Below are 14,402 nucleotides of genomic sequence, written 5' to 3' on the forward strand. Positions count from 1 at the left end.
ATTAAGGAAAATGTTTTCTTAGAGAAAAGGAGGCTGTTTTCTCTGATGAGAATTTCTTTTTGCCTACAGGTCACATGTACAGCACAACACACAGTTTTTTAACAATATATTTGCAACTCCCTGGCAAAGTACAATTTTCAGGAAGTAAAAAAAAAAAAAAAAAAAATACTGCTGGGGTGGGGGGGTCGGGGGGCAATTTTTAAGTAACGTGACCTGAATATTTCTTTTTAAATGATGGAAAAGTAATTGCCATAGAATGACCTTTTGTCCTTTTGACCTTCAGCAAGCAAAAAGTTACTTTTAAAATTGCATTATGGCAGCAAATGCTGTAATCTATACATAGGCTGAAGTCAGAGAGGAATGGCAAGCACACTGAGGCATTACTGAAACATTTGGTTCTGGCTGTCCACAATAACACATGCTTACACTTGAAGATATAGATAACAGTCACAAAAAAAGCTCAGCTAGGGGGAAAAAAGATGACTCAAACAGTGTCAGAAAAAACAGTTTATTTTCTCCATGTTGATAACAAGAGTAGAATACAGGTCTGAGTACTAAGTCCCTACTGTAAGATATAAAACATGGGTGCTTAACTTCCCTTCTTTATTAATTATTATATCAAATTAAGATTAAAGAATACCTAAACTCATGCCTATACACATATATTTAGTATATGGGAAAGCACCACTGGGTGCTCATCAAAGCTGCATTTGGGGCTTTATAAAGAAGGAGACCAAAGGCAGATCAGGCAAGATGTTCATATTGTCCCTTAAGTACTGTGGCCCAGGGGATACTTGGAGTTCAGAGGAAAAGTAACTGGGTATGCACTTTCAGGCTGAAATTAGAACACAAAGCAACTTGTAGAATGATGACACAATTATGGAAATTGGGTGAGAATCCAGACTATGCAGTGGCGACAATGGGGAGGTATGAGGTGCTGTTGACCTTTTCTCTGTGCTCTGCTTTTCTCAGTGCTGGAGAGAATTCAACCTTTGAGACAGCTGACATTTTTGGGGATAGTTTGTCACAGTGACCTACAGTGAAATATGTATCACAGAATCATAGAAATGTTTAGGTTGCAAGGAACCTTAAACATCATCTTGTTCCAACATCCCTGCAGTGACACCTTTCACTATTCCAGGTTGCTCCCAGGCCCATCCAGCCTCACCTTGAGCACTCCCAGGGATGGGGTATCCACAGCTTCTGTGGGCAAATTGTGCCAGTGTCTCACTACCCTCATAGTAAGGAATTTCATCCTAATATCCAACCTAAACCTGATTTCTTTCAGTTAAACTGGAATTTCTTCCTTGTTCTATATCACCTTGGTTTAAGTATCTGCAGCGTGGACTTTCACATAACTTCTCAACTTTCTTCAGATGTGTCTTTTGGGACCAGAGGAACTGCACCCAAGGCTCAGTTCATTAAACCACCTGTGGCCAAACACAATCTGTTAAGGTTTATTCTTTGCTTCTTTTCACAACCTGAAGTGAGGACGCTGCCCCTGCAAAGTGTGTGCTGTGCTTTCTGTGTGTTGGTTAACACAACATGAATCTGCCTCTAAATGTATGGCAGGTTTATGCAGCCAAAATGTGAGGTTTTAAAAGAAGTGAATCACGGGGCCGTAACTAAGAGTAATGGGATGATATTAAGTGAGACAAGTGGTACAGTGAGTGTCAAGAAATGCTCCTGGGCAGTGCAGGCACTTGGACTGTGGAGGAGGCTCTTGGGGGATGGACACTACATAATGTGCACTTAACGATATCTAAAAGGCACAACACTGCACTCACTGGTGCCCAGACTAAATGATATTGCAAGGGTTTGCTGCCCTTTATTCCAGGCACTAGGCTCTAAATCATTGTTTAAAACCTATATAACCTAATTCTTCTCTGGGGTAACTTATCTGAAGTTCTCAAGGGTGAAAATGAGCCCTCACAAGTAGGAGAGAGTACTGCAGCACCTGGAGGCAACGCTAAGAAACAACTGAGATTTTTGTAACGGATAAATTCAGTTTAGTTTGAGACAGGAAATAATTCCATTTCTCCCTAGTTTCATGGAAATTACACCCTAGAAAACTCCCCTGAAGGATATCCAGTTGCAAATACTCTGTAAACAGAAAAAAAAATCATGCTTATATCAAACTTTCCCTCCTGAGCTTAAGGATAAAGAAAAAAAGAAAGGCAGAAATCACAATGAATATATCTAAACTAAACACCTATTAAAAATATTTGATTTTAATATGTTTTTTTGAGAATAATATCTGTTTACAACAGCTGCTGGAAGCAACTTTTTATTTCTTTATATATTACTATCACTTCTAATTGTTTCAGTCCTTAGAAAGACTGATTATATTTTCAAATCCTCCTTTCTTGATATGCCTTGCACTTATATGGAGGTGAACTCATCCTTAATTGTCACAGATTGTCTGAGACTGATGGGTGCACCCACTCTGTTTTAGAACCCACATCTTCAGTACTTACCAAGAGAATGACCCTGAGATTTGCTCAGTTGGACAGAGCACAATGCTCATAACACCAAGGTTTGTAGATTTAATCCTCACATGGGCCATTCACTTTAGAGCTGGGCTTGATGATCCTTGTGGGTCCCTTCCTCCTCAGAATCACTCCTGTGATCTGGAGTGGAGGAGAAGGGTCAGCGTTGCTTGGAAACAAACAAACAAAAGCATATGAGTTAGTTAAATAGAGGTGACTCACTAAAGAGTTAGAATATTTTCTCCCAAGATACCAATATTCTGGTTTTTAATCCTGCTTTCTGGGGAGTTCTGAAGAAGACATCAGCCAATTTTGTTTTCATATTCCTGATTAGAAATACAAAACCAAGACAAGAATAGCAACCTACTCATTACCTTTCCATCCTGAGAAGAGGTTCTGAAATCCTTAGTGGAAATCACATGAGATTTCCAGGGACATTTTGTATCTTTGGAACACTCAGGGATTCCAGAGATGCTCCTAAAAGATGTGTGATACTTGATGAAGTGCACTGAGATGACGTGTGAAGATAACTACAGACACTGGTTCCTCAGCTCTGCAAAGGTCAATAGCAACAGGATCAAGTTCTATCTGACTAGCAACAATTTCTCATCAGTACAGTGTTGTGAATCTTAGTTGGCCAGTATTGATAATGATCTTATTTTACCTTTGCATGAACACTAATTTGAGATATACTAGGATGTGCTTAGCACAAACATAGAAGACAAGACAAACAAAAAGAGATGGTTTGGTTGTCCTGCTTGAAGGAAACATGCAAGCATTGCTTTCTGGTTAAGATGGTGTGCATGGTTTGGCCCTAAGAGCCACCCTTCACTCCTCTCCTGAACATGAACTGCAGCTGGTGCTGTGTCTGCGTCTCCAGCTCTACAATTTGACTTTGCTCTTCTATCTTCTGCTCTTGGAGATTTTAGCATTGCTTTTTCTCTAAAAAAGCTGTTACTAAATGAATATATTGACCTTAGTGAAGCAGAGAAAAGGAGAGATTTCTTCAGCAGGAGATAAAGAAAGGAAGATCCCATAATCTTCCCACTTCCTTCCTGCATTTTCAAGGCCAAAAGAGAAGTTGCAGAAAGTAACCCCCTGCCCTTAGTGCAGCAGCCACTGTCTCATTAGCCCAAGCATGTGCTGTCCCTCTTCTTTAAGTACAGATCTGCACTCTCATCCTCCTTGCTGTTTCTTACCTCCTATTCACATTTATTATTGATATCACCTATCAATAATGCTTTCTGCTGCTTCAAGAGTTTGGCCTGCCTGCCAGATCCCACCTTTCAAGTGCTCTTTGCTTCACCTCATTATATTTTTAATGACCTATGCAGTTTCTCTTTCTTTTCCATCCTGTGCCTGTCTCCTTCCTTGCAAAGTGTGAGAGAGAAAGGTGTTGGCTGAGTAAGGGCAGAGGGAACAATGTTGGTGCTTTAAACAATTACTCCCACACTGCCCCTCAGCTTACCAACTAGTTTAGCAGCCTCTGCAAAGGTAGAAAATGCACTTGTGTGAAACCCTATTCAAGCATGGATGCTTGCTCAGAACCACCACACAGGAGAGAGTAAAACCTACTTATTTCCTGCAATTTTGCTGCAAATAGCTGTACTTGATCTTTGAAAAGACAGTTCATCAGGTTTCCCAGCTTTATGAATTGCAATCTTCAGCCTATTTTATCTTTTTTCTTGTTTTCAAAATCAGCTCATTTTATAATGGCTAAGGTAACATAAGTTACTAAGGTAACTTCTGTTACTCAGAAGACACAGCAACATTAGAGCAGTTATACCTGAGAACAGGATTACAACATTCAGCCAGACAGACTCAGTGCCAAACAGAGACAGGATTAGTAAATTAGTCTAATATTTAATTTGTCAGCCTTGTATAACTGAGGAACCTGATCACAAAGGATTTACCAATGATATCAGAATAACACCCACATATATATTTTGAGTCCATAGAGGAAGTTTCTTTGCTGTTTAACTTTTAAAAGTTAAAGTTTTTAACTGTCCCACCTCCAGTCTAATACAGCATTCTGTCTCTTGTTGCCATTTCCGCTGTCTGCTGGCTCTGTGAGTCTGGTCAGCTCAAAAGACACATGTGTTATGTTTCCAGAAACCAAATCAACCAATTATGTAATTTCCCATTATTATAGTTATTTAATTGAAAAAGGATAACAACAGAAGAAATGCAACAGGCAGGCAAGACCCAACTTTCTTGCTGGCTGGAGTGAGCCTGCCATGCGGCTTCTGCCTGAGTCAGCCTGCTCGGGGTCGTGGTGTGATGGTCAAACCTTCCAAGCTCTGACAGATGTGGGGCCCCTGGAACATAAAAGTATTGCAATCACACATAATCACTGGTCCTCCAACTCTACAGATCACATTGTGACTTCATCCACAAATGTGATTTTCGGGGTATTTATAGAAGAGTCAAAATGTGATTTTGAGTGGGTGCAAGAATTAATGACTCGGGGCAGAAGTCAGAAGGATCAGGAGGGTGTTGTGAAGACACTGTAAGTATCTGAACAGAGGACACAGGGTCAAGTGCTCTTATGCTGCCTGAAAATCATGCACACATAATACAATTAAGCAGACATGCCCCTGCTCAGAAAGAGTTCACTTTGCTGACAGGGTATCAGCAATGTGTGCATCTTTCCACTGCACATCAAGGAGCAGTTCCAGTCACAGTCAGAGATGTGCAGGATGCTCAGGAACAGCTGAGCTCTCTGTGAGATCCATCCTCTTGGTAGTCCCTTCAGCACAGTCTGTACCTGGGTCTGGAAAGGAAACTGGTGGATGCTGCAGGGCACACATTCAGTGATTGGTGTGCTGCTATAGGATGGCTCTGCATGCTGCCTACACCCTGGCCTACCACCAGAAGCATTTCTAGGATTCAGGAAGGTCAAGGTGTCTCTTTTGCCATGGTGGAGCTGCAACAGAGCTGCCCCCTTGTTAACCTCCCATAAAGGGGCAGATAATTTACAGTCTGCTCTTGCTATCACAATTCTATGGCTTCAGGACACAGAATTATCCTGATCTCTTACTTGAACGGGTAAGGCACAGCATGAGCATGACTAGAATTGGTGCCTCTGGGTGTATTATAGAATTTATAGATATGGGAACACAACATACAAGGATTTTTGTCTTATCAGATTGATGTCCTCTATGCTCATACCTTTGGAAGAGCTGTGATAATTGAGATAATCCTCATCCCTTAAAGCAGCTTTTTAAGCTGTGATTATTTTGGCAGCACAGCTCAAGTTTTATCACTCCCAGAATGCAGAGGAAGAAAAGGAATAAAAACATATCTTCTTTTTTGTTCAGTTTTAACCCAAATAATCCCAGGCCACTGAAAATAAGAAGAAACATCTCCCTGTACTCATGTCTCCTCTGATTACTGTCCAGGCATTCACACTTGCTAGAAAATAGTTCTCTAATTATTTTATCACTATTACATACTCTGAATATTCTTACCAAAAAAAATTCTGAAATGCACAATCTTTTGCTCTGCACAAGCAATGGTCTGTAATTGTGAACATCTAAGTCCAGAGCAAGAACAGAACATGGGAACTTCAAAACCAAATCCAGGACTTTAGTAGGTTTTCATAACAAGAAATTTTTCCTTAGCCTTCTTTCAGATATATCATAACAACTGAGCTTCATCATCCTGTATTGAGTCACCTTGCTAACAAAAATGTATGTGGTAACTAACACTTGCTACTTTCTTTGAATTTCCTATTTGCTATTTTAAAAACTTTTCTGTCTGTATTTACTGCTTTTGAGATGTACTCTCTGCCTGACAATGTGTGGGAATTCTGAGGGTGTGACTCAAGGCTGCAAATTTACTGAGGCACACTTATGTCAGATCTTCCTGACTCCAGCCTCAAACTTCTCCCATTATCATTAAAATAATTGTTTGTGTCACCTTCAATTCTGCTACTCTGTGAGTACCATTGAAGCACACAGTGGATTTCCCAGTATTAATGTGGGACACAAATCCTTTAGTTAATGACTAAAGTGACAAATTTAGGCACTATAATAACCATTTTAGAGGACTCACAGCCTTAATGTCACTGCCAGTGCACATTGAATTCAAGATCCAAAACCAGGATTCACAAAAAACAATGATCCAGGTGAGGGTGTGTTATAAATTACACCTTTTTCCTTGTAGCTCCTGAGCTGTGGAGAACAGAATTCCTTGAGAAACTGTAAGTCAAACTGCAAGTTTTCATACAGCTTGTCCCTTCTTGGTATTCCACTTTATATGAAATTCTTAGTGATAGAAATCCTACCCATGGATGTGGGACTAATACTTCTTTAAGATTCTTTCCAATCCAAACATTTCTACTATTCTCATCTCTGCTGAGGTGAAGTGTTAAATCTTCTTGCTGGTGCACATGGATCAGAGCTGGATCACAGAGGTTGCTTCTTCAGGTATTTTGCAGGGCTTCTTGATAAAAAAGTATAACACGTAAAAGCAATTTCCAGGCACATGAGGGACAAGATAATTGGGAACAGAGTCTGTATAAATCATGTGTAATAAATCAGGGTAAATTGTCCCTGATCAAACTGATTTTTTTCCAGGTTGAAATAATAGTGTCTGTGAGCATGGGTAGAGTAGGATTTAAATAATTTACATCAGCTTTAAGAAAACTTGCAACACAGTTTCTTTAGTATCCTTGCATTCATATTGAGAATGTATGCACTTGATGTATGCACTGTTTGGTGAGTATGAAATTTACCAGATTGTCAAGCTCAAAGGTGTAGCTGTGATTCTGGATTTCAATATCAAAGAACGGCTTAAGAAATGAGGTTTCTTTAGCCTCAAAGAGGAGGCTAGGAAGAGACCTATTTGCTGTGTTCAACTACCTGAAGGGTAGCTATAAGAAAAACAAAGTTAGGCCTTTCTCAAAGATGCAGAGCAAGAAAAAAAAGAGAAATAGTCACAGTTGCCACAGGACAGATTTCAGCTAAATGCAGGGAATGATTACTCACACAGACCCATTCTTCACAGGTTGACCACAGTGACTGTGATCTCTCCATCCCTGAAGACTGCCACAGCTCAGCTGGAAGAGGACCTGATCCAACTGACAGCTGGAGGTAACTTTAAAGGTAGTCTTGGTATGACAGGGGTGGTGTCTAGACAACCTGCAGAAATCCCTCCACTCTACGTTCATCTGTGGTTGTAAATATTTTGTAAGCAAGAATGTAGCCCAAAGAGTCCTCCAGCCCCAAAATGAAAGGTCCCAAAGCTTCTGGTCAGCTAAAAGAGGGAGGCAGAAAGCTGAGACCTGTGGGACCTGCTGAGGTGCATCCCAGAGTCCTGAGGGAACTGGCTGATATTGTTGTCCTTAGGAATTTTCTAATATTATTGCCAAGTCATTTTTCATGATGTTTGAAAAGTCTTGACACTCAGGTGAAGACCCTGATGGCTGAAAAAAGTGCACTTATTTTTAAAAGGTGTAGGAAGGAGATCCCTGTCAGACTCCTCTCCATGCTGGAAGATAAGGGAACAGACTCTCCTAGAAAGCATACAAAGGTATTCAGAGAACAGGGAGGTGATTTGGGACAGCCAGCATGGCTTCACCAAGGGAAGGTCCTGCCTGACCAACTAAGGGGTCTTCTAGGGGGAGTGACCACATCAGTGGACAAGGGAAGGGCTACAGATGTCATTTACCTGGACTTCTGTAAAAGCTTTAACATAGTCCTCCAAAACATCCTTCCTTCTAAGTGAGAGATGGATTTGATGGGTGGACTGTGGTGAATGAGGAACAGGATGGGTGGTTGCATCCCGAGGGTGGTGGTCAATGTTAAAGTGTCTGGATGGACACAAACGATGTCACTCAAAGGACTGTACTAGGACCAGGGATAATTAATTTCTTCCTCAATATCATGGACAGAAGAGTCAAGTGCACCTTTAGAAAACTTGCAAATGACACCAAGCTGAGTGGGGAGGTTGTCACACCTGGAGGACAGGATACCATTCAGAGGGCTCTGGACAAGCTTGAGAAGTGAGTCCATGGGAATCTCGTGTGATTTAACAAGGCTGGGTGCAAGATTCTGGTATAAATACAAGCTGGGGGATGAACAGATCGAGAAGAGCCCTGAGAAGAAGAACCTGGGGCTACTGGTAGATGAAAAGCTGGACATGACTTGGCAAAGCACCCTCACAGCCCAGAATGCCAACAAATCCTGAGCTGCATCCAAAGGAGTGTGGGCAGCAGGTGGGGGCTGGAATTCTGCCCCTCACTTCACCCTGGTGAGACCCAACCTGCAGGATCCACCCAGCTCTGCACTCCTCAAAGCAGACAAGATGTGGGACCTGTTGGAGTGTGTCCAGAGCAGGGACACAAAATGATCAGAGGGCTGGAACACCTCTGCTGTGAAGGCAGACTGAGAGAGCTGGGGTTGTTCAGAGGAGAGAAGGATCCAGGGAGCCCTCACTGCAGTCTTTCAATACTTCAGTTAGGCTTCTAAGAAAGATTGGGACAGACTTATTAGAAGAGACTGTTGTGACAGTGGTAGTATAGGGATAAAATGTTTCTAAAGATAAAATGTTTCTAAAATCATGGGATGTTCAGGGGAGTTGAAAAGAAAAGTTGGGCTGGTAGGCCCGGGGAAAACATTAGGCTTTACTGGATCATGTGAAACTGCACCTGTATAATCATTTAATGACTGATAAATTATATGATTGTTATATGATAAATGATATGATTGCTAAATTCTATGATTGTTTGGTAATTGGATATAATTATTGTTTAATCATAACAGGAATCATGAGAAACTGTGTTTGGGGGTTTGAGAGAAATTACAAAACCCCATGCTTGGATGAGATCAATGTATACAATAGAACAATATAAGTTTAATAGTTAATATGTAGTTATATAATGATAAGGGTATAAAAACATGTTCATCCCCAACCCGTGTCAGAGTCAGATTTGGGTCTGTATCACTGACACCCAGAGCTCTTCAATAAAAGCACCTGCATAAAATCATTCAGTGATTATGTGTTTCTGAATGCTAACATCAGGAAAAGGGGTATTGTTTTTAAACTAAGAGATGGTAGATTCAGACTAGGTATAAGGAATAAATCCTTTACAATGAGGGTGGTAAAACACTGGATCAAGTTGCCCAGAAATGTGGTAGTTTCCCCATCCATGGAAGCAATCAAAGTCAGGTTGTACTGAGCAGCCTGATCTAGTTGAAGATGTCCCTGCTTATTGCAGGGGATTTGACTTGATGACCTTTAAAGGTCCCCTCCTACCCAAATTCTTCTATGATTCTATGAGAGACCTCTAATGAAATGGAGACTCAGCAGGTCACACAATGTGGTTACCCTGGAATTGACACTGCCGGGAGTTACTACTTGTCTCAGAGAAACATGAAAGAAGGCACACAAGGGCCAGAAATATTACTTCTTTGAAGTGGATCCTCGTCTCTGTTTTCTCCTCATCTCTGCCCTTATCTTAAAGCACTAGTCAGCTGAGTGAGAAAGACTATTGATATATAAACCTGAGGAGCAGGAAAAGGAGTTTATTGTACCCTGGTCATTCTCACTGACTGTTCCCACCTGCTGTTAGTGGCTTCCCTCCCATTAATTTGCTCTTCTTACATGTGCTGTTTTGACACTATGACCTGTAGCTCTGCCCAAGTGTCACTTGGAAGAAACTGCATTTTATGAGGATTTTAGTTTCAGGAATACACTAAGTATTCCTGATATTTCTTCAGGATTGCAAGCTTAGAAAAGGCATAATTTCTGAATCCCAGAAAGGCATAACATTAATTAGGTGCCAGCTCACTCAGCTCTTGCAAGATACTTTATGTGAGACTTCAAAATCTTTTTTAGGCCTGGACCACCTTGTCCATTCTCTTCCTCACATAGTACTAACATATTCCTTTATCCAGGGGGCTTTGTTTCTCCATATTGAGCTGCAGTGAAGATAAACACTGTGTGGCTGGTTGGTGAGATACAAGGTGAGGTTCTGCACTGAGTCACTCTGGCTTGAGACAACCAGGAAGCAAATAAGAGAAATCAGAATCACTGTCATATTGTGACACTTAATCTGTGTGTACACTTATAAGAAAAGTCTAAATCAGTAGAACTGGTATTTTCACCTCTCCTATTGTCCTTTTGTTTTATATGAGATTTTTCTTCCCTTGTTTCTGTGTAGTGGTCAGGTTTGTTGTTGGTTTGTTTTATTTTTTCCCCATCACTGTATCTTATCATTCCACTATTCAGCTCAGCACATGAATTATTAATACTGGTTTTATGCTAAACATCTCTGCTTTGCACATAGTTTGACCTTACTTACTGAAGATGTATCTGTGCAAACCCTTCACAACACATTACCCTCACTGTGTCTATGAAAAATGTTTCTTCCTTGTGTTTGACTTACTAAACCAAGATTCAAAACACTCTGAGCAGCCATGTGACCATTTTTATTAGCCCTTTTTTCATTACAGAGTAAGAAACAAAAAAAATAACCTACCAACCTTTCTGAAAGCTAATTACCTTTTTGGTTGTTAGTAATTGTCCCTGTATTTTCATACTGACATCTATCCTTGAACACAGAGGGAAAGTGAAAAAATTAAAACTTGCCTTCCAGTACACTTAAAAAATGACTTGATCATCAAGAAATATTCAGTGCAGCTTTCAAATGTGGTTTAGGAAGGAGCTGTAGCTTGTATTGACCTCAGGATAATTGGAAAAGGTCTCAGTTTATCATATTGGTTCTCTATTCAGCAAAATGTTTTCTTATACCTTTCCCAACAGAAAAATTTTAATCTTGTACTGAGTTCAGCAGGAACAATTTTAAACACCTGCTGTCTCAGTCATAATGTCCACCATCTTTCCCTTAGGGAGTGTAGTTTCATTTCCATGTGGAACTTGAAAGGTAGTTCCAAAGTCTTTATTGAAAAGGTGTATGTTTACCAATGGTCTGGTTTACTTCCAGGGAAAATAACAGGAGATGTCAGACATTTTGAAAGGCAAATGTTTGCTAACAATAATCCATTACAGAATAAATAGTTATCAAGCAGCATAAAATATTAATCAAGTTAACAATTAGCATTGTGGTTATTCTGATGGCCATTGAAATGTCATCTTGCTTTCTCAGCCCTGATGTACCCTTGCTTCCATAGTATTCTGTGGAAATGGTTTTCATAGCCCAATCAGAAATTCATGCCCTTTTTGAGTACCATTATTTCCTCCAGTTTCGGTTATCCTACTGGTTTTCCAAATATTTTTTGTGTTTCCTTTTTCTCCTTGCCAAAAGAAGGAAGTCTGGTCTTTTACAGTTTTCACACTTGACAAATTCCTTTTTTATTGCACTCATTTCCATGCATACCCGGATCCCCTCAGTCTGTGTGTGTGGAGCAGTGGGCAGCATTGCAATTGGATGAGTTCATAGCCTGTAGTTTTTCAACTTTCAACAGTTTTGGATTTCAGAATGTGCTCATTGCCCACTTCCAACAGCCTCCATTCACTGTGGTTTCAGAGGAGGAGGAACAGAGTAGTAACCAGACAAGACTTCAGTCCTTTCTGTCTGAGTGTAAATTTGGAGATCCTCCTTGAAATCTGCTCTGACATGGAGAGGAAACCATGTCAATCTGAGTTGTCATCAGATTTTTTTTTTCTTGAGGAACCTCAGCATGTAAATTCATATTGTTTTATTCAATCCTGATGAAACAGAGCCCCAGCTGTTTGCAAGCCAGAAAATATTGACCTCTTCATGCTTTTTTGTAAGTTGCATGACCATGTAAAGAAACAACTCATCCTATCTTCTATATGGCTTACCTTTTGCCAGTAATATAATTTAGTTTATTTGTAGGTTAAAATGTACTTATTCTCATGCTCACAACATGATAGGAAAAAAAGTCTTAACTGTGAAACAGCAGCAACAAGAATATTTATACATACTAGATTACCCAAATTGTAAATATTTGGCAGTTATCACTGGGACTAATTGTAAAATTCACTGTCACTTATAACTAGTCAGAATGTCACTTATGAGATACTATTTTGAAGACATTAACTTTCCCTTTATTATTATTATCATAAATTTGAAAAGAAATTGCTCATAAGGATTTAATTGTACCCTTACCGAAGTGTAGGCTTTCATTGGTAATCAAAGTTTGTTTAGATTGTGCTATCTGTCTCTGACACTTTGCTTTGCTTTCAGGAGTGCTGCATTCTGCTGTCTTATCAGAATACATTCATTGCAAAAATGTAATAGACTGTTTCTTAATAGATACCTTCAGTGCTTAAATTGTTTCTGAATGCCTTAAAAGTCAGCAAATTAAATTGCCCATTACTGCCTTTTCACCAGCAAAATCAGAAAGAAAGAGATAATACAAGGCAAATAATTATCATCACAATTTTTACAGTAGAAACTTAAAAATAAAGTCAATTAATTTAAATGTCAACATATTGTCAGGTTATTTTCTTTTTTGTTTCTTTTTTTCCCCCCTTCAAATGTCAGCCTTGAATAAAAATTGTTGTACAATATTAAACTATGTACCCAAATCTTCACTACAAGATAAACTTTTAGAAAGGAGTGGGTTGACTCTGCTTTACAAAATAAACAGGTATTTTAGTATCTCCTTCCTCTGATATTGGCATTTGATGAGCACAGGTAAGCACTGTAAATCTGTCCAGGCTGGAAACCATTTGGGCATAAATATTTGCATGGCTGGATTGTCAATATGTGTTGGAGATAAGCCAAACTTCCTAAACTTCTCTTTCATTTTTATTTATGTAAAAAGGAGAAAGTACTAGGATACAGAACAGGCTAAAACTCTACACTGCTCTTCTAGTCACTTTAATATCTATTAGTTTTCATAAGGAAAAATGTGTCCTTTCCAGAATATTGAATTGAAATGGGAAAATCCATCCATAACTCATTGACACAGGCAGAGCAGCATCCTCTGACACCAGGGCTGGATTTTAAATGTGAGAGCTACATGTCACTCATATCCAGAGTAGTAGCAGTAGTATTATTACTGCTGATATATCCCATTTATATCAAATATCACTGATATGTGCCAGTTCCCTAGAGATTTGGAGTTTCTTCATTATGTGTGATTAATGCAGGAGACAGAGAAGGTCCAGTCTATAATGTTCCTCTTGCTCTGTTTACGTTCATTAGGAGATATTTTTTTGGCTCACTTTTTTCCATGTTACTAAACTGCTGTTGTTCCTATACATTCATGTCACAATTGATAAACCTTGGTGTTACCATTCCTACATTTAATGCAGTTTTCACAGCTAATTAATACACTTCTGTGTTACTAAGACTATTCAAATTCAATTCCAAATTCTGCTGTGAACTTTAATGAGTTTATCAGGCAGGATCCTGCAGGGAAAGTTGGCAGGGCACCACATGGAGTCTTGTGTTTGACTCTGGCAAGTCACTTCTCCATCTCTCACCCAACATCTGCCCATCTTGCATAGTCAGCGAGCAAATCCTTCACCTGCCATGCCCTGTGCCAGCAGTGCTCTGCTGGAGCTGGCAGTTATTGGAAAGCTGAATCAGGGCTTCGAACTGTGCTAAGACTTTGCCATAAAACCAGGCAGTTTAGCAATGATAAAGGAATAGGTCGGGAAAGGACTCACTGCTAGATATTCCCCTTCTTAACAGAGTGTCCCATGTCCCTCCCATGGATAGATCAATGGTCAATATTACAGGATGTTTAAAGATGAAGTTTCCTTTTCAGGAAATTCACATGAATTTTCAGGAAATTTCAGGAAATTTCATATGCTTTGGACTGACATCACTGCCTTAACCTTGGACGGAACATCCTCTCACAACAACATATGGTATCCAGTCAGTCTCTGTGAGCCATCTTCACCATTTTTGCACCACTGAAGTGCTCAATGTTTTGTCTTTAAAAATGGTTTCAGTGTATGTGTCTGTAT

At 39.8% G+C, this 14,402-nt stretch overlaps 1 long non-coding RNA gene across 3 annotated transcripts in view; it reads right to left on the reverse strand.

Annotated features, from left to right (window-relative positions):
- Positions 1–220: 220 nt before the first annotated feature.
- Positions 221–14,402, reverse strand: part of LOC135285594 (uncharacterized) — a 31,028-nt gene continuing 16,846 nt past the window's right edge. For 2 of the 3 annotated variants that reach the window (XR_010350400.1, XR_010350397.1), the window contains 2 exons: positions 2,478–2,658; positions 221–2,103 (listed from right to left, as the gene is read on the reverse strand). This is a non-coding gene — a long non-coding RNA (uncharacterized LOC135285594). The remainder of the gene's footprint in view (positions 2,104–2,477; positions 2,659–14,402) is intronic. The other variant, XR_010350399.1, reaches the window with a different exon arrangement.

The sequence above is a fragment of the Passer domesticus genome, chromosome 1, assembly GCF_036417665.1.
Source record: "Passer domesticus isolate bPasDom1 chromosome 1, bPasDom1.hap1, whole genome shotgun sequence".
NCBI classification, from domain to species: Eukaryota; Metazoa; Chordata; class Aves; order Passeriformes; family Passeridae; genus Passer; species Passer domesticus.